A 25,647-nucleotide genomic window follows, 5' to 3' on the forward strand; every position below is an offset into this window, starting at 1 on the left:
ATTATAGCTGCTGCGCAGCGATGGGTCGGGTCCGGGCTACTTTTGGGCAAATTTAGGCAATTCTGAGCAACAAACAGGAGAATAGGAATACAAGACAGTTGTCCTTATAATGTCCAATTTGCATCAGTTGAGGATTGAACCTCTCAACCAACCGGGAACCAAAGAACGTTGTCTATCGCACTGAGCTAATTGACAAATCGCATTCAACAGTGGCTTCACAAATTGAGTAAGCCATTCACTGTCGTGTAGGCAGAAAAAGAAAAATCAGTTTTTGAGGTAAAATAATGACTATGTATTTGTCAAACATCTACTATGAGTCTAAAATAATAGGAGCCTTCGCACACCCTCTAAAAATGAAAACTTAAAGTTGTTGGCCTTACCAGATTTTTTCAGCTGACTAAACCAAAACACATTGAGTTGTGTTGTAAACTAATTAAACATTATTTATTTCAACTATCTTTATTCCAAGTTTTTTGGCTAAAGTTGGCCTAACTTAATAACTTGAGTTAGCATCCCTCAAAAACTAACAGGCATTTGAGGTCAGGACAATATCTAGAAAGATTTAGACAACAAGAACTGGGGTCCTCCATTGCAAATCTGCAGGGGTTCCACCACAAACACACTGCTGCCATGTGCTGCCGACATCTCTTACACTTCTTACTCTCAAGGTGAGTATTTTGCTCAATATGGTACTGAAAGTCAGGGATCAACGTGTTCATATTATACATTATTATATATTTATTGTCCCCCTCACGGCTAAAGAGAGTTGTAGATGTTAATTGTATTACCAGTTAGCTCTGTTAGCTCCGTTAGCTCTGTTAGCTACCTTAGCTCAGTTTAGCTCTGTTAGCTCCGTTAGCTCCGTTAGTGCGGCTACAGTTGGAACTGGAGCGTCATTAATTAAACACAATGAGCAGTGCTACAAATAACTGGAATACTGCTTATGTTTGCCTCTTATTTTTAAAGTTTAATGTTACTTTAGAGACTCAGTTTTACAATTGGGTGTCATTAAAACATGAATATATATGACATTAATTTGTTGTTAATTGTCTTGGTGGACTGACATTAAAGGATTGAGGTGCAGCCCATGGTCCACAAGAAATCCAGGAGAGATGTGCCTGCCCAGTGTCTTAAAGGAACAGGTAAGAAAATGTTTGTGAAAAAGTTGCTAACTATTATATATCACAGAAAAATTGCTTTAGCCTTATACAACGAGTAATTCAGCACCTTGCCAATAAAGGTATACAGAAACTGACAACATTAAGATAAAATCCATGTGAAACCAGGTTCTGGTTGGATTAATGTGTGCTGTTTATTTTTTAATAGCATATTTGCATCGAAGTCTTAATGTGTAACCAAGGAACTGTTGAGACATTTAGAGCAGCCGTGCCATGGAAAAAGGGACAAGACAGGGAAAGACGCTTGGCAGTTCTTGATGAACAGGTGAATTCATGTTATAAATATCATGTATTTTGGATTATGGTTCAAGGTTAAATGAGCATGCCCTTCAAGGTATAGTTCAACTCCAAAATTGAAATTTCTCTCCTTGTTTCGACTAAGGGCTGGGAGAAGTTTCCGAGGTTATCTGTCGCTTCTCTTAGTTACAGGGTGTCTTGGCAAAATCAGTGCATGTCCCAACATATAACGGTTGCAAATGGATTCCAGACTGTCTTCGTAACAAAAAGGACACCACCAAAAAACTTCCAAATAACTCCATAGTGCTAATGTCCCTTCTTGTCTGAAGCCCCCGAAATGCGATATTGTCCTGAAAAAAATTAAATCTGTCTGTCCCTCTTCCCGGTACGTCCAAATTTGATGGATGCCACCACCAATATAAAACCTAAGATATAAACTAGTCACAAATTAATCTCAGCTGCAACTTTTTAAAACCAAATGTCCTATGGCTTCCCTGTGTCCTATATCCAGACATCACCGATGCATCAAAGCAGAGCATGTCTAGACCTCAGATTTCATAGACACTTTTCCTGATACGCCTGGTGAGTACAGAATGTCTGTTTTTATTTTTGGTCCAACCATGAGTGCATACCAATTTTCATGCACATATAATTCTCTATGCCAAATTGCTTTAGAATATAGAAAAGATGAAATAACCACACCTTGGATTGTAGCTCCCAAAAAACCTTAATAATCACCAACGCCACCAAATATATTTTGCCTTCCACCTAACAGTAGCGTAACCCAGCTTAATGGCTGTGAGCCTCCTTTCTTTCTCCCCTGGAACACAAGTAATTTATTTAACCACCGAATTAATTTAAGGTTGAATATGGATTTTCTTTACCAGAATAACCACAATCTATTGATCATTGTAAGGCAACAACAACAGAAGAATAATACCCTCAGAGTCCCGTTGCCAGACCGCTGCTTATTGTAGCACACATGTTTTTGCTTGGGACGCCGCTCTGACCAGAGAAGCACAGAGAAAAACTAATAGGATATTTCATTCAATTTATTAGTTTATTTCATAGGGACAGTGCACCACTAATCAAACAGAGTTAAAAGAAAACTGTAAGTGGGGCAGAGTTTACCAACAAGGCTATTTACCAGATGTTTCATTTTTACCACCATTGAACCAACTTCAGACTATTGTGATGTTCATAAATGACTTGTAGCTTGTAACAGGGAAGAATAGCAATTAGAATCACATGCAAAAAAACTGTATAGCACAGTAACTGTACACTACAGGTTTACTCAAGCTGAGACACAAATTTAAAATTACAAACACCTGACCATAGGTTATTAGTTACTCTAAAAACAGTGTTTATATTGAATTTGGTTGAATTTTCTTCCTTTTTCCTGCTTTCCAACGTGACACCGATCCAGAAGACAGACAAACAAAAGGGGTCCAAATGGGATTGCTCACCGTGTTAGTGGATGGTTCACCGGCCCTCGCTTCAAACATGTTACCAAAGCATTGCTGTGGTGTTACTGTAGTGCTTTTTTGACTGTTTTGTTGTTTGGACTCTTTAAATAACAAGTTTAGCCACACCAGTCTGCATCTTTTTGTTTGTGTTTGCAGTGTACAGTACTTTGCACTAGATAGATTTAATCATATTTGCTGGAATATTGCATTAAATTTTAAAATAAAGATGTTTTACTTAACTAGTATTATATGTATTTAATTATTTGTTGTTTTAAGTTGCCACAACTTGAAAGTATTTATATGTACAACTTGAATTTTTGAGTTTTGAACATTAGAAAGGTAACTTTTCTGAAACTAAAATAATAAGTTGAGACTACTAAATTTTAAGTGTTTACAAAAAACTCATAAATTTGAAGTTATCTTTAAGTTAATTTACAAGTTATCTCCACAAAAGATTATTTGTTGGCTTATCTTTATGTGGTTTTAGCAATACTTGAGAGTTTTAGTTGGACTTCAAAACGCAAAAATATATTTCAAGCCAGTTACCTAGAATTTTTGAGTTTTCCAACAGCCCATTATTTTTTTACGGTGCAATGGTCCAGTCCAAGCTTATTGAATTTTTAATTTTAGAAGCTAGCTGTTGATGCCACCATTAGGACAATTGTCTTGTTTTTCGTTTTGAGAACATTTGACATTATAATTGGTCATCATCATCATCACCACTAGGCTGGGTCTCGAACTCACTAACTCAGACAAACAAAGAACCAGCGCTTAACTCAGTTAGCTAATTATCTGGAAGTGAGACATTGTGTGTGTCTTCCTTCAAAATAGACTCAGGGAGTCAGTGTCTGGGCAGCAGTTGTTAACGCAGATTTCTGTTACAACTAATAACAAACATCTGTTAAGTAAATAAATTGCATTTAAACAGCAAAAGAGCTCGAGGACAGCTGCCATTTCTAACTGTCATCATCATCAGCATCACCCACGCTTGTTCACAGAACTCACAATCTCCTGACTCAAAGAACCAGCTCCTAACCCACTGAGCTCATTAGCTGGATGATGAGACCACTGTGTAAGCTTCGAATTTATCCCACTCAGGTGAGCCAGTGCCCCTGGCAAGCTGTGGTGATTAAACGGTCAAAATGTCAATAATTCTGTCATCTAAACAAAAATCTGATAATACATAAAATTCATCTTGACAGCATGGAAATGTTGGTGATTTTTTTTTTAATGATACGTGATTTGCTTCATAAGAGAAAATAAAATGTTTATAAATTCCACTCTCACATTGACTGCATTTGTTTCCATGAGAGCAGAAATTCAAAATGTACTAGAAAAATTCATTTTTTGAGATAAAAATTCCTAGATATTTTTCTAAACTTCATCAACCATGACTCCAGATTATTGTCATTTTTTTTCAGGAAGTTTGAAAATGTATTGAGCAAGAATTTGATGGTATATTTTTTACAGTACTGTTTACTGTCCAAACGTTTTCCATGCACTGTAGGCTCAATTTTTTGCTTAATCAAAAAAAAATCCGAGAAACAAGTTTTGTGGAGGACGGTCTGGAGAATCTCTGTAGCAATTTTGATTACAATTGATCAAAAATTGTGGGATAGATACATTATAAACTTTACAGTTATTGAAAAAAACAACCTGATGGACTTCATAATTTGTAAAAAGGTTAAGTGGACAGAAAGTTTTCATCAGTAATTGAGGCTACATTGTGGTGAAGTTTCAACACTGTAGCAACTACCGTTGGTTTGGTATGAATTTTTAAAATTTTTAATTTTAAACGCTTATTGAGGCCCCGCCCTAGGAGGTTTGGGCACATGACCTTGGAATTTTGAGTGAATCTGGCCCTGTTGGTTGTTTCTGTGAAGTTTGGTGAGTTTTTCCCCATGGGAAGTAAATGACTTCCTTGAAAGAAGAATAAAGAAAGAAAGAAGAAGAAGAAGAATTCCTAGGAAAACAATAGTGTCCTGGCAGCTGCTCTGCCCGGACCCTAATAAACTAATAAAGAAACTCTCATTTATTCAAACCCAATGTAAGAAAGATTAGAGGTGTACACTAATCACAACATTAACAAACACCATGCGGGATGAAATCATCATAAAGGACGCACCCCCCCCTCTCTCTCTCTCTGTCTTTCCGTCTCTTTTTTTTTCCTTTTTTTCAAATACTTCACTGTGATGAGAGATGCGGAGTAAAGGCTATAGCCAATCCTGACTATCTGATACCTGAGGATGTTGTGGTGGGCTATGAGAGATGATGATTTGTGTTATGTTTGTTCATTTCGGCTGCTTTACTAGGCTGTCCGCTCGCCCTAATAAATTAATAAGTAAATAAATAAATAAAGTGGATCATCACAAGGGCACAGTGTCTCAACGCGGCAGCAAAATGCAGTCATCCACCCTCACAGTCCTGCTTTTGGTGTTATGATTAGATGTTATTACATGTTTGACCGCTAGGCGGCAGTACTGGTTAGTAGTCAGCTTACCGTGCCATATAACGAGGTAGAGCAAGACTGCATGGAGCCACCATGGATGTATTATATTAACTGGATACCGGACCGGAAAATGGCCGCCGTTCATTTCAATGGAAGTTGCTCGCCTGGCGCATACGCCGAAAAAGTTACCCCACCCCTCTGACTTCCGGGTTTACTTTCCGCGTTATGCGGCCCATAGAGCATGCGCAGTTGATACAAAACACCCCATAATGCTTTGCGGTCTCCCATCATGCCCTGGGGCAATGAAAACGAGCAAAAAATCCGCCGTTCTAGTTTTTGCGCTGGCGCGTTCATGTATGTGTTAATGTGGATTTAAGGAATGAGTAATAAGACATTCACAGGACTCAATACGGACTTTAAAACAAAGATAATGATTTAAAAAGTAAGACCGCCGATCGTATGTTAGACTACGGTCTATTAGAAATTATGATCCGTTAAATCGTTTTTGACAGTTAATTTAATATACACTTACACACTGATAACGAGTTAGTCCGAACCCTGTAAGCTTAAATCACAATGGAAAATATATCATAAATAACTGTATTTTTGGTAAACATGACAGAGATGACCACAAAACACCTCAAATAATGTAATGAAGCATTACTCTTACGCATTTTATATTGAATAGTATATTTAACTTTGCTCTGCACAATTCACCAGTTTTACAGGACGTTGGTGGAGGTATTATAAGCTTAGTCAAACTGTGTTTTGTGTTTATCAACCACAGCTGTGATTAAAGAAAATTATAGCTCTTTGGCAAATGCATCTTCCTTTTAAATAATTGGTCTGGACTGGCTGAGTACATAGTTTCATCATCATCATCATTAAGCCTACAGGAGGATGAATCTATTTGTAATTTCCACAGTTTAACCTTATACAATATTCCCACAACACTACAGAATATCAGTGACCACTAAATACAGCATTACAGAACCAGACATTTTAATTAAACAACGAAGGCCCCCAACACAGTTGATGTTGGATTTGGTAGATGAAGAAAAAAAGTCACAAGCATTTTTGTTTTTTTTCCGACCAATTTAATAATATGATTAAAGTTTAAGTGATCATTTAGCATACTGACACTGAACAAACACACACTGACGACTGTGAGGAAGAGGAGGATGAGGATGAAACGTCCATATTTTCTTCCTCCGGCCCCAGTAAAGACGGTGAGCCGCTGCAACCGTCAGGACAACCCCACGACACACACTGATGGAGGAGTCTGGACAAGTATCGTTTTACATTTTAAACCACCGTGGCATTAATTAAGCCGTAAAATAAATTAACGTTGACGTTGTGAACGAAGCAACAGGTGTTGAACATCAGCCGCGATGAGACACTGTTGACACACACACACACACACACACACACATATACAGCATAAATGACTTATCAAGCTAAAATTACTGAAAAATATGGGTTTTACAGGGAAAGTAATGTAAAACAGTCCGGTTTCACGTCAGTAAAAGCAGTCATTACGAGGCGATCTCATCAATTAAAAAAACGTTACGTTTAAGAATTACGAGTTGACAAGAGACTAATAACATGTCAATAACTATCGTAAAGTTAAATTAACTCGATTAAACCAAACAAAAAACCACATTTGAGCCCCGTGTTTCCCACTTTTCTCTAGTGATTTAAAGCACAGGGGTACAGAGTCTCATTAGTTCAAGCAATCCCTCGGTCCCGAAGCAAGGGGGCTGTTGTGGGTCTATGAAGTGCAGCTCACTTCCGCGTTCAAAAAACTGCAATCCCCCCGCTTCCTCTGGTGGCTGGTGTCAGAAGGGAGCATTCCCCATAGACCCCCATGTTAAAATCGCCGATATTACAATCCTCAGTAAACATGTTAAAACCATGGTGTCAGAACGTTTTTTTTTCTCAATCGATAGTTTCTTACTACCCCCCACACACTCTGAGGGGGGTGAAATTTTTTTAAACTCTAACCGTTTTAAAACTTTTATTAGGTTAAAGACTCTGACCAATTAGGGCGCGGAAACGTTGAGTGACAGGTCCGGAGCTTCCGGAGACAGACTGATCGAGGCCAGTGGGCTGGTTCTGCGCCGGCCAATCCAACATGGCGCTGTCCATCCGCCATATTTGAGTCACAAAAACGACTCCCCAAAACCAATGGGTGACGTCACGGACGCTACGTCCATCTCTTTTTACAGTCTATGGTCCCGAGACACACACGACCAGCACACTGCTTGTGCACGGACACAGGCCGTGACGTCACGGCCAGAAAAGAGACCTTTCTGTGGCCTTTTCGGCCCGTTAGAAAACAATTTGACTATAAAAATTCCATGACTTAAAAATATAGAATACCAAAGATTAATTATTAACGGAGGTTAACAGCTGGAGGTGTCCTGTGAACATATTTACAGCGTTCGCTTTTACAATTGGCTTCTATGGTAAAAATCTTTCTTCTCTGGGCCGCATGGGATTTATTGTGTTGCAGTACCACGGGTGGCCACTGGTAAAAATCTCGATCCTGCTGAGAGGATTACAGGTGTGCTGGGAGCCACATGTAATTTGTTTAGAACTTGAGGACATTAAACCAAAGACTTTTATAAACCAATCCTTTCATGATGAAACAGCTTCCTGTATGCCATGTCACGTGGGCTTCTGCACGCCCACGCCCCTTTTAGAAACCACATGCAGCTTGGAGTGTATTGATTCCTATGGGACAATTTAAATGTGAACAAAACCGATTATGATCTGACCTTTCTCCCCTCGGTCACTGAAGCAAATTTTTGGACTCATTTTTCACTAGCCACCTGTCCTTCCTGAACAGTTTGACAACCAAATGGTATTTTTCAGACGGAGAGATCCGGAGAAAATCCACTTTGTTTCAAGACCTGTGTCTGTCTCTTAACGACACACACTCTCGAGCAATATGGCACATGATCTCCTAGGCAACCTCCAAACAAACGGCCGCGAACTCCCCGTGAAAATGATTAAAATTAATATGGCATGCTAAATATTACTGTTATGTAGTGTAAAAACATTTAATTTTATCCTAAAAAAAATTAAATATCCTACTTTCATCTACCTAAAAATTGTATAAATCCACACACACTTTCACATACGAGGAGTGGTGACGCGATGCGCACGCCCATTTAGAGAGACAGGAAGTGTATACCATTTCATATCATTGGAGCAGCCGCTCATGGAGTATCTTTCCATTTATTGAATATCTTTGATTAAACTAAGTTACTTGCTATCAACACGGCCTCATCCTTGGAACACGAACATGACATGGTACCAGGAGTAAACTCGAATGGGCAACATGGATTTTAATAAACCACCGGAAAGTTTGAAACAAAAACGGGGAATGTCGACGAGAACCTGGCGCACCTTCAAACAGCAGTTTCACACTTTATATTGCTCATACCGGACTCGAGGCTAAGCCAGAAGCAAGAAAGTAAGCGCTGCTGCTGAACAATAGCAGGGCCTCAGGCCAATTAGAAGTAATTAACCACGTTCGTGTTTGACAGTCCTGAAGATAATGAAAAGTTGGATGTAGTGCTTAGCAAGTTTGATGCTCACTTTTTCTCTCGAAGAAGAACGAGACGTAAGAGCGGTACGTGTTTCGGTCTCGTACACAGCGGCCGCATGAGCCCTTCTATAGCTTTCCTGACGGACTTGCGGCTAAAGTCGCAGTCCTTCAACTTTCGCGGCACTGGTCTTACTCCTATGGTCCGGGACCAGATTGTCTACGGCGTAGAGGATATAAAAGGTCAGGAAGAGACTACTACCGGAGATGGAGCTGACGCTGGCAGGAGCCATTAAGAACTGCCAGGCCAGTGATCTGTCCCAAAGGCACGTGAGGACGTTCAGCGAGATGTCTGCAGTCCCCTCGGCGCAGAGCGAACAGCCGCGGCATAGTTTGTAGCAGATTCGTATCAGCGGAGACGGCGCACACGCCGAGACCCGGCCATCACAGCAGGAGAACGTGATAAATACTAAACTGCAAGCTCTGCTCGCTCACAGCACAAGCCTAGACAGTGTCCAGCGTTTGGTAACCAATGCTCCACTAGCCAATGCAAGAATTCATTTTGCTAAACAATGCTTCTCCAAATGGAAAGAGGGGAAAAAAGAAAAAACTGTAAACTTAATAGACGAGCCTGATCTAAGTGACACTTTCTTTGTTGGAATGGTGAAATGTTAGTGAACAAATACAATAAACCATTACAAATAAATGATGTCACTACATAAGATAAGTTGATAGCTCCTCTAATGATAAATGGGACTGTAGTCACCATGAGATTGGACACTGGTGCGAAAGCAAATCCTCATAAGCACGTGTGAATGTGAAGGCAATGAAAAATAAGCCACAAAATAAAAAGAAAAGAATCTGGACTGAAAGACTACAATGGGCGGCCAATCATATGATTGGGCACATGCAGGTTGAATGTCCACAGCTAAAGGAAAAGTGCACACCACCTCAATTCTTCTTTGTTGTGAATGAGGGACGTGACTCACTTCTGGGTGACAGAGCCTGTGAAGAACTGGGGCTTGTGGAAAATAGTGTATCAACTGATATATACTCACAGGTAAACACCTAGTCCTTTCCTGATGCCCTATCCAGAGCAACTACATCGTAACAAGTGATAGCAACTACTTAAATACAGTGTCACGTGAACAATGGTGTCGGCTACACTGCCTGTGTCTGACACAAAAGTCTAGACAAATAGCGGAGGCCACAGCAAAGGAAGCTGAGCTACAGCATGTCATGCCATAACAATGATGAAGGGATTGCCAGCTGGTTCGTGTCCACAATTTAAACCCAGGTCAGAGGTGAGCTTAGTACTGCTGATGTGTCCTGCTTTTGAAAAAGGGCAGGATTGGTATTCCACGGGCTTTGATAATGGACATGTTGCACAGGAAACATGCAGGCCATCACTGCATGGCAAAGTGCAAAAGGAGGGCGAAAGACACGTTTTTCTGGCCTGGACTGAACAAAGACATTTGGAAACACTTGTAAGTAAATGTGAAACGTTCCAGAAACACAGAACAACAAGCAGAGCAAAGAGCCTATGGTGGTAGCTGAGGTGCCTACAGCACCATGGCACAAAGTAGGAACGGACTGTTTTCATCTCAGAGGAAAAGACTATATAGTGGTAATGGATTAACTAACTCAAACTTCCCTGAGATGGCGCTACTATCAAGCTCAACGTCACGTTGTGTCTTAACACATGCTAAATCTATCTTCGCCAGGCATGGGACATCCCACACACCGTGGTTAGCGACAATTGCCCTCTTCATTCAGCAGCAAAGAATGGCAGAAGTTTGCAGTGCAATATGATTTCAAGCCATGTTACGTCAAGCCCACACTAAGCACATTCAAACCGTCAAGCTGAAAAAGGAGTTCACATACTCAAGCAACACCTAAATCAAGCATCCGACCGTGAGCTCTATTCCCTATCTGGCTTTATTGAGCTACAGAGCATCACCTCTCTCAGTGCGGCCTATCACCAGATGAACTGCTGATGAAGAGGAAGCTACGAACACAACATTGCCGAGTCATCAAAACGACAAATTAAAGCACAAGAAACACTCAAAAAGAATAGACATAAGCTACGACATCAGAAAAATGATGCAAAAGTCATTCTATGACAGAACAACCAAGCATCTCCCTCCACTTACAACCAACAACACAGTCAGGATTGAGGAAGCTGATGGATGGAGTACAAAATCAACTGTCCTGCAAGAAGTTGCTCCACGATCGTACACTTGAAAACTGATGATGGACAAATCCACAGACGCAATCGTCGCAGTCCCTGTTAAAGAAACCTCAAGGGACTGTTGGTGAGCTCAGTGTAACCTGTGGTGAATCTCAGGTAAACTCCCAACAGAACCTGTTATGGACTGTAACACTGGACTCTACACACACTACTCCAAGCGAACCAGAGTTAAGAAGGTCCAACAGAGAAATCAGAAAGCCTGATAGACTGAACTTATAAACAAAGACCATTCAATATACATGTTAAAGCTGTTCGAACAAAATTTATATAGATTTGATGTTGTGAAAAGTGTTCTAAATGGTCTAATGTTGGCTTAGATATGAGTAATGCAATCTGATATAAACTTTTTATTATAACTGCTTATGTGTTAAGAGTTTAATTCTGAGATGAGAAATGGTTGAAATAACTGACACAGCTAATGTGATGATTCATGATAATGCATTTTACCTTAGAAAAGGGGGGATGTTATGATTAGATGTTATTACAATTTTTGACCGCTAGGCGGCAGTACTTGGTTAGTAGTCAGCTAACCATATCCATATAACGAGGTAGAGCCAAGACTTGCATGGAGCCACATGTAAGTTGTTTAGAAAGTGAGGACATTAAACTAATTTACTTGCTATCAACACGGCCTCATCCTTAGAACACGAACATGACATTTGTTGGGACATCCACCACTGCTTTTCAGTGCCAGTCCAGTTTCGTCCCTGCTGTGTTAATTCAGGTGGAGTTTCCATTACGCTGCCGACAAAAGCCTTTGAACACTGCTTTGAACTGACGTCAGATGTGATGGGACAATCTATATAGAAATAAATTCCACGTGTTGATATTTCCATTTATTGCATTTAAATAGTGGTTATTGTGGGGATAATTTATTGGCATTGAAATAAGCCTGGAACTGTGGAAATCTGCCTGTGAGGTCTTTGGTGACGTGTGTGCACAGCACGTCAGTCAGCCAAACTCAATTTCCATCTGCACCCTCTGCGCTCCGCCCTGCGCTGAGAGTAGACCAGGTTTTGAGAGCGCGCTTTCCAGCGCAACCTCGGCGGGACCTTTTTCGCACGAAACTATCCACAGCGCCAAGCTGATATCTGTGACGCCTCCCCCTGCTGCGCTCCACGCCTATCCACAGCGCAGCGCGATCTACCAATCTGCCAATCTGACTTTGCGCTAGGCTGCGCTGGTCTAAATTTGCATTAGACCGGCTGCCCTACCTTGCACCACCTGCTCTGCGCTTCCCGCTACCACCGATTTTGCGACGCAACCCCCATCTGTGACAAAACTGGTCTGCTCAATGCGCAGACCGTCTGCCATCATGGACAGTCTTCCTACGGCAACTCCACTTGGACAAAACTTCATTTGGGCAATATTCATGTGAATTTAAAATACTTACTGTGAAAATGATTAAAAAATAAAATAAAAACCGCGGAGGTCCGTCATAAAAACAAGCCGCGGCAGACTCGTTTATTTATATCAGTGAGTGTTTTTTGTTTAGTTTTGATTGTTTGTGGTTGTCCATGGTGATGATCCGGCGAGAAAAAATGACAGTAAACATTAAAATTTCCCGCCTCTGTTCCTGTTTTTCTGAGCATCAAGCATCCAGAAAACACCACAACCAACCCTCCAATTTACATTAAGAATAAAGTATTTAAAAAAAAAAAACAATAAATAAAAAGATAAAACCTCTCTGGCGACGCACATAGGGCAGTGATCCTAAGTCAATTCAACTAAGTTTGTCCAAGTGGTGTTGCCGTACGTGGCTGTCACTGATCGGGTAGAGTTCAAAATCGGGTAGCGACAGCGCCACCAAACTAGGTGCCAGAGACCTCCGCCCGCCTTTTGAGGAAACGGTTTAATATGCATCCTGTCATGGTGACTAAATAAATGGACATTTTTTGAGCACATTTAAGTTGTGTCGGCCATCACTTATATTGCCAATATCCTGTTCTAGATCCTGATCCAGAACCAGAAGAAGTGGAGGAGGAAGAGGAAGCAGCCTAATTTCATAACGGGGGCATGGCCCAATTGTGTGAAAGGGGCGTGTCCTAATTGTGTGACCAGGACGTGGCCTAATTTTGTAACGGGGGGGGCGTGGCCAAATTATGTGACAAGTGCGTAGCCTAATTTTTGCGATAAGGTCATGGCCTAATTGGGTGACAGGGCTGTGGCCCTAATTTTGTAACGGGGGCGTGGCCTAATTGTGTTACGGTGCGTGGCCTCATTTTTGTGGCAGGGGCGTGGCCTAATTTGTAACCGGGGCGTGGCCTAAATCTGTAACGGGGGCTAGTGGCCGTTTTATACCAAGTTTATAAACCGTACTAAAACTTCCGGTTTAGAATCGGTTTATTCCAGTTTATACTGGTTTATTCCGGTTTAGATCAGTTTACTTCCGTTCATAACAGTTTGAAACTGTTTTTATTCCAGTTTATACCGGATTATTTCCGGTTTGGATCGGTTATTTCCGTTTATATATACTGGCTTTATTTTTCCGGATAGAGAATCGTTTTATTTCCGGTTTTTACTGGCTTATTCTGGTTATTATACTTGGTTTATTCCGGTTTATACTGCCTTATTCTGGTTTATACCATTAAATTCCCGATTATTCCGGTTTAGATCGTTTATTATTATTCTGTTTTGGATCGGTTTATTCAGGTTTATACCGGTTTATTACCAGTTAATTCCGGTTTAGATCAGTTTACTTCTGGTTTATACAGGTTTATACTGCTTTATACCAGTTTATACCGGATTATTCCGGTTTAGATCTGTTTATTCCGGTTTATACTGGTTTATTCCTGTTTAGATCAGTTTAGTCCGGTTTATACTGTTTTATTCCAATTTATACCGGATTATTCCGATTTAGATCGGTTTACTCCAGTTTATTCCGGTTTAGATCAGTTTACTCCGGTTTAGATCAGTTTACTCTGGTTTATACAGGTTTATACTGCTTTATACCATATAATAAACCTGGATTAGTTCCAGTTTAAGATCTGTTTATTCCGGTTTATACTTTTATTATTCCTGTTTGAGCTCAGTTTATGAGTCCGGTTTATACAAAGGGTTATACTGTTTTATTCCAGTTTATAACTATTAATTAACCGTATTATTCCGAATTAGATCGGTTAACTCCGGTTTATACAAGGTTTTTTCCGGTTTATACTGGTTTATACCATTTTATTATATACCGGATTATTCCGGTTTATTCACTGTCTTATTTCCGTTTATTTAACTTGGTTATTTCCGGTTCATACAGGTTATTTAATATTCTTCCGGTTTATGCCAGTTTATTCTGGTTTATACAGGTTTATTACTGCTTTATTCCAGTTTATTAATCTGGTTTTATATACCCAGTTATTTAATATTATCACCGGATTATTCCGGTTTATGCCGGTTTATACAGGTTTATTTTCGGTTTATAACCAGTTTATACCCGGGTTTAATACCCGATTAATTACCGTTTTAGATCGTTTATATATTACTGGCTTATTCCGGTTTATACAGGTTTTATTCCTGTTTAATATATATATATACCAAGTTTATTCCGGTTTAGAAATCGGTTTAACCTCTGGTTTATCTGGGTTTAGTACTGCTTTATACCAGTTTAATACCGGATTATTGCGGTTTAGAATCTGTTTATTATGGTTTATACTTGGTTATTCCGTTTTAGATCAGTTTACTACTCTTACTCAACTACTTCCTCCTACTTTCCGGTTTATACAGGGTTTATTATACTTTTTAATATTCCCATTTATTCCGATTTCGATCGGTTTACTCCGGTTTATACAGGGTTATTCAGGTTTAGATCGGTTTTATACTGGATTATTCTGGTTTATATTATAACTGGTTTATACCAGTTTATGCAGGTTTATTCCGGTTTAGAACGTTTTATTCCGGTTTATAATCTGGCTTATTCCGGTTTTATATACAGGTTTATTCCGGTTCATAACCATTTTATTCAGGTTTACATCAGTTCACTCCGGTTTATACTGCTTTATTCCTGTTTTATACTGGTTTATACCAGTTTTATACCTGGATTATTCCAGTTCAGATCTGTTTATTCCCCGATTTACACTTGTTTATTGTCTAGTTTATACCAAGTTTATACAGATTAAAGGTAAACTAAACCAGGCCAAACCAGACTAAACCATTGGCCTAACCAGGCCTATACCAGATCCTGATCCAGTTCCTGATTCCTGAACCCAAATTAAATGCTAAACTAAACCAGACAAAACCATTGATAGCCGCAAACCAGAAGACCTAAACCAGCCTAACTAACCAGGCCATACCATATCCTGATCCAGAACCATATTCAAGGCTAAACTAAACCAAACTAAACCATGGCCAAACCAGACTAAACCATCAGGCCTAATCCAGGCCATAACCAGATACTTATCCAGAACCAGATTCAAGGCTAAGACTAAACCAAAACTAAACCATGCCAAAACCGACCTAAACCAGGCCTAACCAGGCCATACCAAATCCCTGGATCCAGTACCAGATTAAAGCAGTCCTAAACTAAAACCAGGCCAAACCTGTCTAAACCATGCAAAGCCAGATTTAACTGGGCCAAATCAGACTAAACCAGGCAAAACAATCCTTCCTGTCAGGACCACTAATCAAAATTAATATTTAATACGGATAACGTGATTTGGCTGTATGATAATGTTCTGGGACCGCTCCCTCTTCCAAACGCTTGCCGTGGAAAGCCAGAGGCATTAATAGCTCCTTCCTGCCCTTCATGACTCATCATTAACGGCATAGGGAGCGCAGCATAAAGAAAACCCAAACAGAGCATAGCAACTAAGCCAAGACACAAATTAGGGATTCATAAACAGATAACGGGAGGAGCTGGGGTGTAGGTGGGTTGCAGAAAAACTGCGCAGAGGAAGCAGCAGCAAGGGATGGGACGTCGTGCAAGAGCAGTTTAACAAAATCTTCCTCGCTGAACTGACACTTCCCACTATCTTCTTTTTCTTTTGGCCAGAGGAGTCGGTGTTCCCAAATGAAAACAGCCTTTGTGTTGCCAGTTGTAACCACAGAGTGCAGTGCACCATAACAATGCTTTGTCTAATAATATAAAAATAAGTTTAGCAATGGATAGTATAGCATTTAGTGATTGATTGGTGATGATGATAATAGATTATGATAAACCTGCAATCATTCATTTCTTTGAGCGCTCCCGCCAGTATTGAGTAAATAGGAAAAATGAAATCATTTTATCTCCTTGTGTTTGGTACAGGAGCAACAGCTACCTACCCAGGCTGGCGCCGCCTACTTTTCCTCCCCGCGAATTTCATTTGCCTCATCCATGTAGTCAGGAAACTTTTTTTTTTTTTTTTTTTTTTTTTTTAATTAAAAAAAACAAATCTTACAAGCAGCAAATTTCAAGTATAAAAATCATTTTGAAACAGAGCTTTTAACATGTCAGCATTTCAAAAAAGATTTAACACAATAACAGATGGAACTGTAAAGCCATAAAATAAAATAAAAAAAAAGAAAAATAATAAAAGAAAAAAAAGGAAAAAAGAGAAAATATAAAAATTATAAGTTGAGGTAAAAATTCAAATAAATATATATTTTATACAAAGAACTTAAATTAAAATTACCAAATAGAGGAAATTAGGATCATATACACATATACCTCACATTTTTTTTCTGGGTTCTGATGAAGAGAGAGATCAAATAAATGTTGATATAAACCTTGTGCATTCTTAGGACTTAAATGTTTTTGAGTGAGTCACAGAAAATAGAGAGCTCGTTTAAGAAAATAGAAAACAATGGGGTTACATTTAGAAATTTACTTTTATGTTAAATTATTTTGCCAATATTATGTGGTTATTTAAGAGAAATTCCAGCTTCGAGTCCTTTCAATAAAAACCCCACCAAACCTTATGTTACTGTAGATGAATTATAGACAAAGACAGGTTGTTATTCAGAAAACAATGACAAAATGCATTCCTTATAACATAGAAACATTAAAAAAAAAAAAAAAAAAAAAAAAAAAAAAAAAAAAATAATAAAAAAAAAAAAAAAAAAAAAAAAAAAAAAAAATATAAAAAAAAAAAAAATTTGTGTTTCAATTTCAGGTTTTAGCAAAATATACATTCATTTAGTTCAATATTAAATCTAAGGTGCATTATATTTGTCTAGAATGGGTAAATCTCATTTATTGTTTTAAAATGCTATTCTTTCGCTTTCGGTGGATTAAAAAATTTTCAAAAAGGTACATCTGATTTTTATGCTGGTTGATTGATCAGTACAAATAACTTTCCAGCATGAATTTTCTTTTTAATGGAGAGGTAAAACATTCATTAGATAGTATGGATCTTAAAAAACGATTTTTTAACCACATTTCACAGCTGAAAAAGACAATCAACGTATAAATAAAGGAAATAGACAAGGTACAGTGAACACATAAATTAAAGAACCTTTTAATAGAAGCAATTAAAGCTTGCGGTATAGCATTAATTAAATCATTGTACACTTTTTGGGAACAATTTATGTTGTACTTATTCCTAAAATCTAGAATATTCAATATATATTGCCTCTGATAGTCCATTAAATGTTGAATAGACCAAATTCCTTGATCCTGTTCATTCTGTCATGAATACAGACTTTCTTTTTTATTCGAATGCATCTGTTGTTCCAGATTGGTGTGTAGTGGGGCGTAAAATTAATGCTTAAAAATTATTTTCCAGTAGTGGAGGACCTGTTGATGGAATTTCGATAACTTGAATTGGCAATTTTATTAACTTCAAAATCAACATTTAAGTAAATATTCTATCCCCCCGAAAGTTCAAGAAAATTTTCCTAGGTAGAGTAAACCAGATTATCCTCACATTGCTTTATAAAATTTTGTAGCCATTTTATTTTTAGAGGAACCATTCATTGGATCAAAATCAATTGCATTCAACCCCCTCCTTCTTCCAAAGATTTAATAATATCATTTTTCCTAATATAATGATGTCTATTGTTTCCATTTAAAATTTAAATTGTTTTGATTTATAGTTTTAATTATATTGTCAGGGATGTTTTAAAATAGAATAAATCAAGGTAAATTAACCTTGATAAACCTACCATTTTTGAGATTAAAACTCTTCCAAAATTAGAAATGTCACGTTTGTAGCCAAATATTAAAAATAGTTTTACTTTTTTTTACATAATCCTCCAAAATTAACTTTCTCTTCTCTAATTTTCAAATATTGGAAACAGTAATACCTAAATATTTAACTTCATTTATAAATAGGTATATTCTCAATCTGAGTTAAGGGGTGATTATGAATTGCCATCAGTTGGCATTTATTTAAATTCAAGTAAAGGCCGGATCATTGTGAAACATATAGAAACAATTTTTAGTGCATTTGTAATTTGAGCTTCATTTTTACGAAACAAGGTTTTGTAAATCATCCGCTAATTGAGTTTATGTTTATTGAAATCTCCCATGACATTTAGAGCGCATAATGTCCCTCACACAAATTTTAACCATAATAGCTAACATTTCAGCCGCCATAATAAAGAGAAGGGGATAAACGGGGCATCCTTGACGAATGCCCCTCATGACCCTCTAAATCTACTGCAAGTGCCAATTGGTAATATCACTGAGCTGTTAATTTTTTTATAAAACATGCTAATAATTTCATTATAGTTGGTTCCAAAGTCAAAATGATGTAAAAGTGTCTAAAATAAATTGGTGTTCAATACTATCAAAAGCTTTTTCGATAAATCTAAAAATAAAATAAAACCATTCTCATCAATATAGTCACTATAATCTAATAAATTCCAAACACCATAACCTTAAATTGGTTATGGATGGAACGACCTTTTAGAAATCCTGATTGTGTTCCCACTGAAAACGTGTTTTATTTTCCATCTTTAAGCCTATTAGCTATAATGTGAGCAAATATTTTATAATCCACATTGAGTAAAGTGATAGGCCTCAATTTTTTTTTATATTACCTTGCCCCTTATCAGGTTTGGGAATAAGATTTATTAGACCATGTTTCACACGTAGATGTTATAGATTTATTCCCTACTGCACTCACATATCGCAAAAAACAATAATTCCTTAATTAATTACTTCCACAAAAAAATTTCTAAAAGTTTGTAGAAAGAACATCTTGTCCTGGTGCTTTCCCTAGAGCCATTTTTTTTGAATTGCCATATCCTTTCAATATAAATTACAATATCTGAATCACATAAATTCTTGTAATCAGTTCTGATTGTCGGTATATGATGTTTAATACTCACCTGAAAAAGTACATCTGATTTTTTCTCTTAGAAAAATCCTGAACGAGTAATTTCTTTATAAAATCTATAAACTTCTTCAGATATTTGTTTGGGGTCTATACAATCTACATCATTTATTTAGTTAGTACATTAGTTGCATTTCATTCTTGTCTTCTTTTCTCTAACCCACAAAAATATGCAGTGTTTTTTCTCGTCCCTCCTCGATCCATTTGGCCCTGAATCTTATATATGCTCCTCGTGCTTTCCACAAGTACAACTGGTCTAATTTTGGTATGTATATTTATGAAATCATTTTCTGTCCGATTCTGCCATAGGTGTCTTCCTACAACATTCATCTATCTTTTTGTACCAATAAAAGTTCTTGTTCTCTATATTTCTTGACTTCTTTTTTTTCCCAAATTTAATTGAGATTTGTCTAACTGTGTACGTTAAAAAACTCCCATCTGTTACAGTATCTATTGTTGTGATCAAATTTAATTTCAATTATCAGATCTTTAGTTTAATTTGCAGTACTCATCACATTTTCACTAGAATCCAGCATTAAATTTCCATTGCGTGTTTCTTTTGTTACTGTTATGTGATGGCTGAAGAACAAGAGATAAAAATTCAGTGGTAGTGACATTTTAAATGTGCACCAGGACATAGATAACTTGGACCACAAAATTTACTATATCAATTGTTGACAACCCACAGATCAATTCTGGAAATTAAGCGCTTTGCCACACATGGTTTTAAACAAGAAAATTTGACTATGTATTCATATTCCTTAATACCAGTCCAATTATCAATGAAATGAGAACACATTACAGAAATCAAGCATGGTTGTGTTATAATGGTGATTATTAAATTTTTATGGGCATCTATCACACGCCAATCAACAGGTGCTATGTTAAAGTCTCCACCGTACAAAACTAGGTTTGAGATGTATACATTTTTGTATTCAGTGACAACATCAGAAAATTCTGAATAACATAAGCTTATTGATGTTGATATTTTTATAACCATAAATGTTAACTAATATATTCAGTGAACCCTCAACGTTTAAAAACAACAGCGAACCAGTGTCCATTTTCATCCGCTTTGTGTGTAATGACATTCCCAGGACAACGATTAAAACATATGTGCCACACCATGCAGATCTATTAGTGCCATTTCTGATTAGTATCTTATCTCCCCCTGACCTTGTCCAAAAGGTGACGTCCTCAGCACTTGAGTGGCGTTACTTGAAGTAAAACACAACTTCCCTTTCTGTCCCCTTTTGCAGTATAAAAAAAATAGCTTTCCTTTTAATAATGTCCTTTATTCCCCTTGCACTAAAGAAATAAAAGATAAATTGGCTTTCAAAATTGTTCATGTTGCTGGATAGCCTCGCAGCAAACATCAGAAGACAGTTAGATTGAAAAAAGAACGATAATCAAAAAGAGAGTCTTGTTTTATTATCGCTGAACAAACAGACTGGTTTCCTCTGTAAACTTCCCCCCACATAACTCTTCATCAGTATTTATAGTGTACGTGTGGTGACACGTGGTGACACACCCCCTCATCACAAACCTGGATTCGACGTCCGTTTATGAATACAATATTGACCACGAAATTAAGCCATTTGCTTCCCGCCTTCTTTAGCCAGGCTGAACCTGGGCCACAGCTCTTCTCTGGCTCTCATGTCCTCCTCCGTGTAGGTCCCTCACACTAACTTCACGTCCCGGCATCATTGCAGACTCTTCCGAGTCCTTTCACGACTTAAAAATGTTGGGTTGAAAAGTAACCCAAAATTTGGTTTAACACGCCCAACCCAACGCTGGACCATTTTTGGACCTGGCTCAACGCATGGGTTGTTTTAGACCAACAGGGTTGGGTTAATGGGCTTAACCCAGCATGTAGGGTTTAGACTGTAAAGCCCAAGAAATGTGTTAAAAACAACTCGGGCTGTGGGTTTAATGTTATCCAGATTAATGGGCTAAAATCAGAACCAAATGTATTATTTTTATTATAACCCTAATTTAAACGTCAGAAAAATATTGAGTAGCAACCTCATGTACAAAAAAGCCGAGACATAACTGTTGGGTCAAATATTAACTAATAAATGGGCTTAAAACCAACCATGTTGTTGGGTGAATGTTACTAAAGAAGTTGTTAAAATGGAAAAGTTGGTGTTGAGAACAAAAATAGCATTAATTTAATGAACATTAACGTTAGCATTGCACAATGGAAAATGATATTAGAAAACCTGAAATGATTCCAATGGAAACAAGTACATTCTGCTACATTATTTTATTACCATAGCTAAGTAAAAGGAAATGTCAAGTTCAGATGAAATTCCACTTTAAAAAACAGTGGCATACATTTTTAACATTGCTAGATCATAAAATTAATGGGCAAAGTGTATTAATTTTAATTGCTAAACATACATTTACTTGCATATTAAAAAAGGAAAGGAAAAGTACAAATCAAAGTGCATCTAGCTTTTTGCCCCCTTCACATGTTCAGTCTACATATTTTGGCAAATTATATCAGTAACAACTATACTCCCATCCACCGCACCCGATAGAGATGAGTGCGGTCCAAGGCTTATCCCACTGATGCTTCTCTCCCTAATCAATGGGGACAATCAGAGGTATTCTTGTCTGCGCTACTGCTTGCGGACGCCTGGGTACTGCAATACCATGTTTGTTTCCGGCTGAAGAATAAAGTGTAAAAAAAAACCAAGATTCAAAAATTAGTTTGTACACCTAGGTTAGGTTCAACTCTACAAAAAGCCCAGTGCTGTAATCTGGAGTCTTAGTCCCATTTTTATTTAAAGGGGCTACATTTCTGTAACATGACTAAAATGACCAGTCCCCAAGTCCACTTAGCACAGTAAAATGAATGATTTGATCAAGACGTCAATTCAAACTAAGACGTTCATGATCTCATACTCAAACTGCTGACTTCGACAAAGTTGAGAGCCCCCATGGTTACACGAGAGGGGGGGGGGGGGGGGGACTCTATGTGAATACCTGCTGAGAGTGAATCGATGGTTTGCAAGAGGGTCTCCAGTCGTATCTCCTTCCTGGCCATAATACGAATGATCTTCCTCAGCCAACTCCGGGATCCATTTCTCAGACAATTCCTTTCAGAACACTGGCTTGTATCACCGCAAAATCCAGATCATAAAAAAGGGTGGTGTTGAGGGGGGTGTTTAGGCACATGTAACAAGAGCCTTTCCAGGTTAGCTATAAATATCTGTACACTGGGTGGTCACCTGGGTACTCTATAATGAAGCGATAATATCTATTAACTTGTTTTTAACTAAACTTAATTATAAACAGAAGTTATGAACTTGAACTGTTTAGAACTATTAATTTAGAATACCATTAACTATCAAATTCCTGTTAATCTCTTTTATACCACTGATCATTTATTTTCCTTTCCCCTTATTTTAAATCCATAATCATGTGCACAGCTAATGAACTACCGGTATGCCATCTCTGGCAACGACTAACTGTTCAGCACACATTAATGTTATCATACAACTGGAATACACACACACAGCTAACCTGAAAAATATCCCAACACACTCAGACTTTGATGGACAGCCTATGTGCATAGTAGTAGCGCTAATAGCCCCACCTGCTATCCTGGATGTTAGCCAAGAGCTGCTACAAGCATGTCCCTCTTTCTCTGGGCAGCAGCAGCACTTGCAAAGAAAAGTTCAGCTAGCTCGATGGCTAACTTCGCCTAGCGCGTAGCGGTTAGCATCCGCTTCTAACACCATGGATGTATTAAAATATCGGCTATCACCTTGTCACTATCACTACCCACCCGATTTGTGACACCACCTCGTATCAGAGACAAAACAGGTCTGGCGCACTACGTCCACATGGACAAACATCAATTTGGCACTCGCCCGAAGCTGTACATGCTTAAAGTTACTGTGAAATAAAAAATACGGTACTGTGAAAATGATTAAAAAATAAAATAAAATAAAAAAACCGCGGTCGTCCTTCATAAACAAACACCCGCGGCAGACGTTCGTTTATTCCTGAGTGTTGTGGTAGTTTTGATTGTTTGTGGTTGTCATTGGTGATTGATGCCGGCGATAAAGAGGACATTAATACCTTAAGGGCGTATTCACACCAGGAAAGTCCTATAGTTCACTTGCTTTGGTTCGGACTAAATTTTTTTTTTACTTGGTGCGGTTTTGTATTCACATTGCATTTTTTCACAAGCGGATCAACATTGTTAAACAAAAGAACGTGTGTCCCCAACATCCTCTCACAATACTCATTGTATAAAAATGAACCATGTACTCCTACCAGGTTTTTTTCTTGCATAATAAATGTTGGAGCGGTGGAGGCCGCCTGTTCTGCGTTTGTACGGAGAGATCAGCTTTTCCGCTGCGTTTTTCTTTCTCTTCGAGCGTCTCCGCCTGCAGATGTTCAGATGAGGGAATACCTACGCTCCTCTCGTCAGGAGCAAGTTTGAATAACCAGCTTCGTAACCTAACCGTGTTAACTCGGGCCGGGGCTTGAGGTTTTGTTAAGCTGGAACATGAACACAAAGCCTGGCGATGTTGAGCCTCCTTTCTCATTACAGGCAGGAGGATTTCGTCGGTGTTTTGTTTTTTTTTTCCCGGCCTTTATTTTGAAATACAGCAGGATAGAAGACGGGTAGGCTACGTGGAGATAAAGATAGGGTGGACAGACACGCAGACCGTTATTATCTGGAACTTTCAGGCAACATTATCACCTCCCTAAAAATACTATATTGTTGAGAATTGAAGCGAGAGAGGAGGGGGGAAAAAAGACGTGTAAACTGGCGTTATTGATTTGTACCGCCGTTTTACTATGTGTAGATTGTGACATATTCTGGTGCGCAAAAAAAAAGAATAAAAAAAAAGACGCAACAACTGCAAAAAAACTAACTAAAAAAAAATAATCATAACCTCTCAGGATTAAGAAGTTAGGAAAAAAAAAAAAAAGATCCTTAAACGGCGACGCGGGTGCGTCCTCTCCAGCATCTTAAAATTGTTTTCCCACTGACCAGATATGAAGATAGCAGCGTGTCCTATCTGTGGCTACCATGTTGACCCAACGCTCAAAGTTGATAATTTCCTCCTACAGTTACCTTACAACAAAGGAAGCCTGTTGAATCCACAAAGGCGACTTGGATTTTGCATTTGGTTCGGGAAAAGGTGCGGTTTTGCATACACACTGTACGCGAACCGCACCATGGGATCTTTTTGGGACTCTGGTGCTGATCAAACCAAGTGACCCGAGTCCCAGCTGCAGAGGTGGTCTCGGTCCACTTGTTTGGATTCCGGGCTCCATAGTCCGCTGGTTTGTATTCACACCTCCCCAAAAAGTCCGCACCAGAGGAAAAGTCCGTTTCAAGCGGACCAAACGAGCCTGGTGTGAATACGCCCTAAAAGTCCGCCTGTGTTCCTGTTTTCTGAGCATCAAGATCCAGACCACCACAACCAACCCTCAATTTACATTACTAATAAAGTATTTAAGAAAAATAAATAATAAGATAAACCGTCTCTGCTGTCGACGCACATAAGGTCAGTTGTCCTAAGTCGAATTCAACTCAAGTTTGTCCAAGTGGAGATTGCCGGTAACTTGGCAGTCACAGATCCGGGTAGCGTGCGCAGTATCCGGGTAGCGACACATAACCTACTTCCCAAACTCACCACAGTCCTCCTTGTCCGTTAAAACTCCTGTAATTTCCTCTCCTTCAACTGTCCCTGATGAACTGCTGAAGCTGCTGTGATGTAAACCATTTTATCAGTTGAAAATAATAAGCTAGCTAGCAAGTTAGCAACTCTGAAAAAAACGCATATGCCAGAGTGAGGGGAAGTTTTTAAGTACAACTAATACACAACTATTTGGCTACCTTCATTAAACTACCAAACCCTGTAGGCTAATAATTATATTTTTACTTACCATTTAAAGTGTTTTCTGTTGGTCTGAAGCTGGAGAGGTTTGGTGTACGTCTCAACTGTCGAAATCCCAAACTGTTTAAAGCCCCCCCCCGAAATCTCAACTGTCGAACGTCAGGATCTCAGGGCAGGGGCCGGGAAAATCAACCCAACTGTGTTGGTTAATAATATTCAGGCCTAACCCAACCTTTGTATAATCTCAGGGCAGGAAAATCAACCCAATCTGTTGGTCCCAAATATTAGGAACCCAACCCTGTGTGATAAAAACAACCCAATCAGCTCCAGAAATCCCACAGCTGCCCAGCAGTTTTGGTGTTATGGAATATAACCCAAGCATTTTTTAAGTGTG

Source organism: Trachurus japonicus, chromosome 10 (assembly GCF_045865225.1).
Source record: "Trachurus japonicus isolate A0001 chromosome 10, Traja_1.0".
NCBI classification, from domain to species: domain Eukaryota; kingdom Metazoa; phylum Chordata; class Actinopteri; order Carangiformes; family Carangidae; genus Trachurus; species Trachurus japonicus.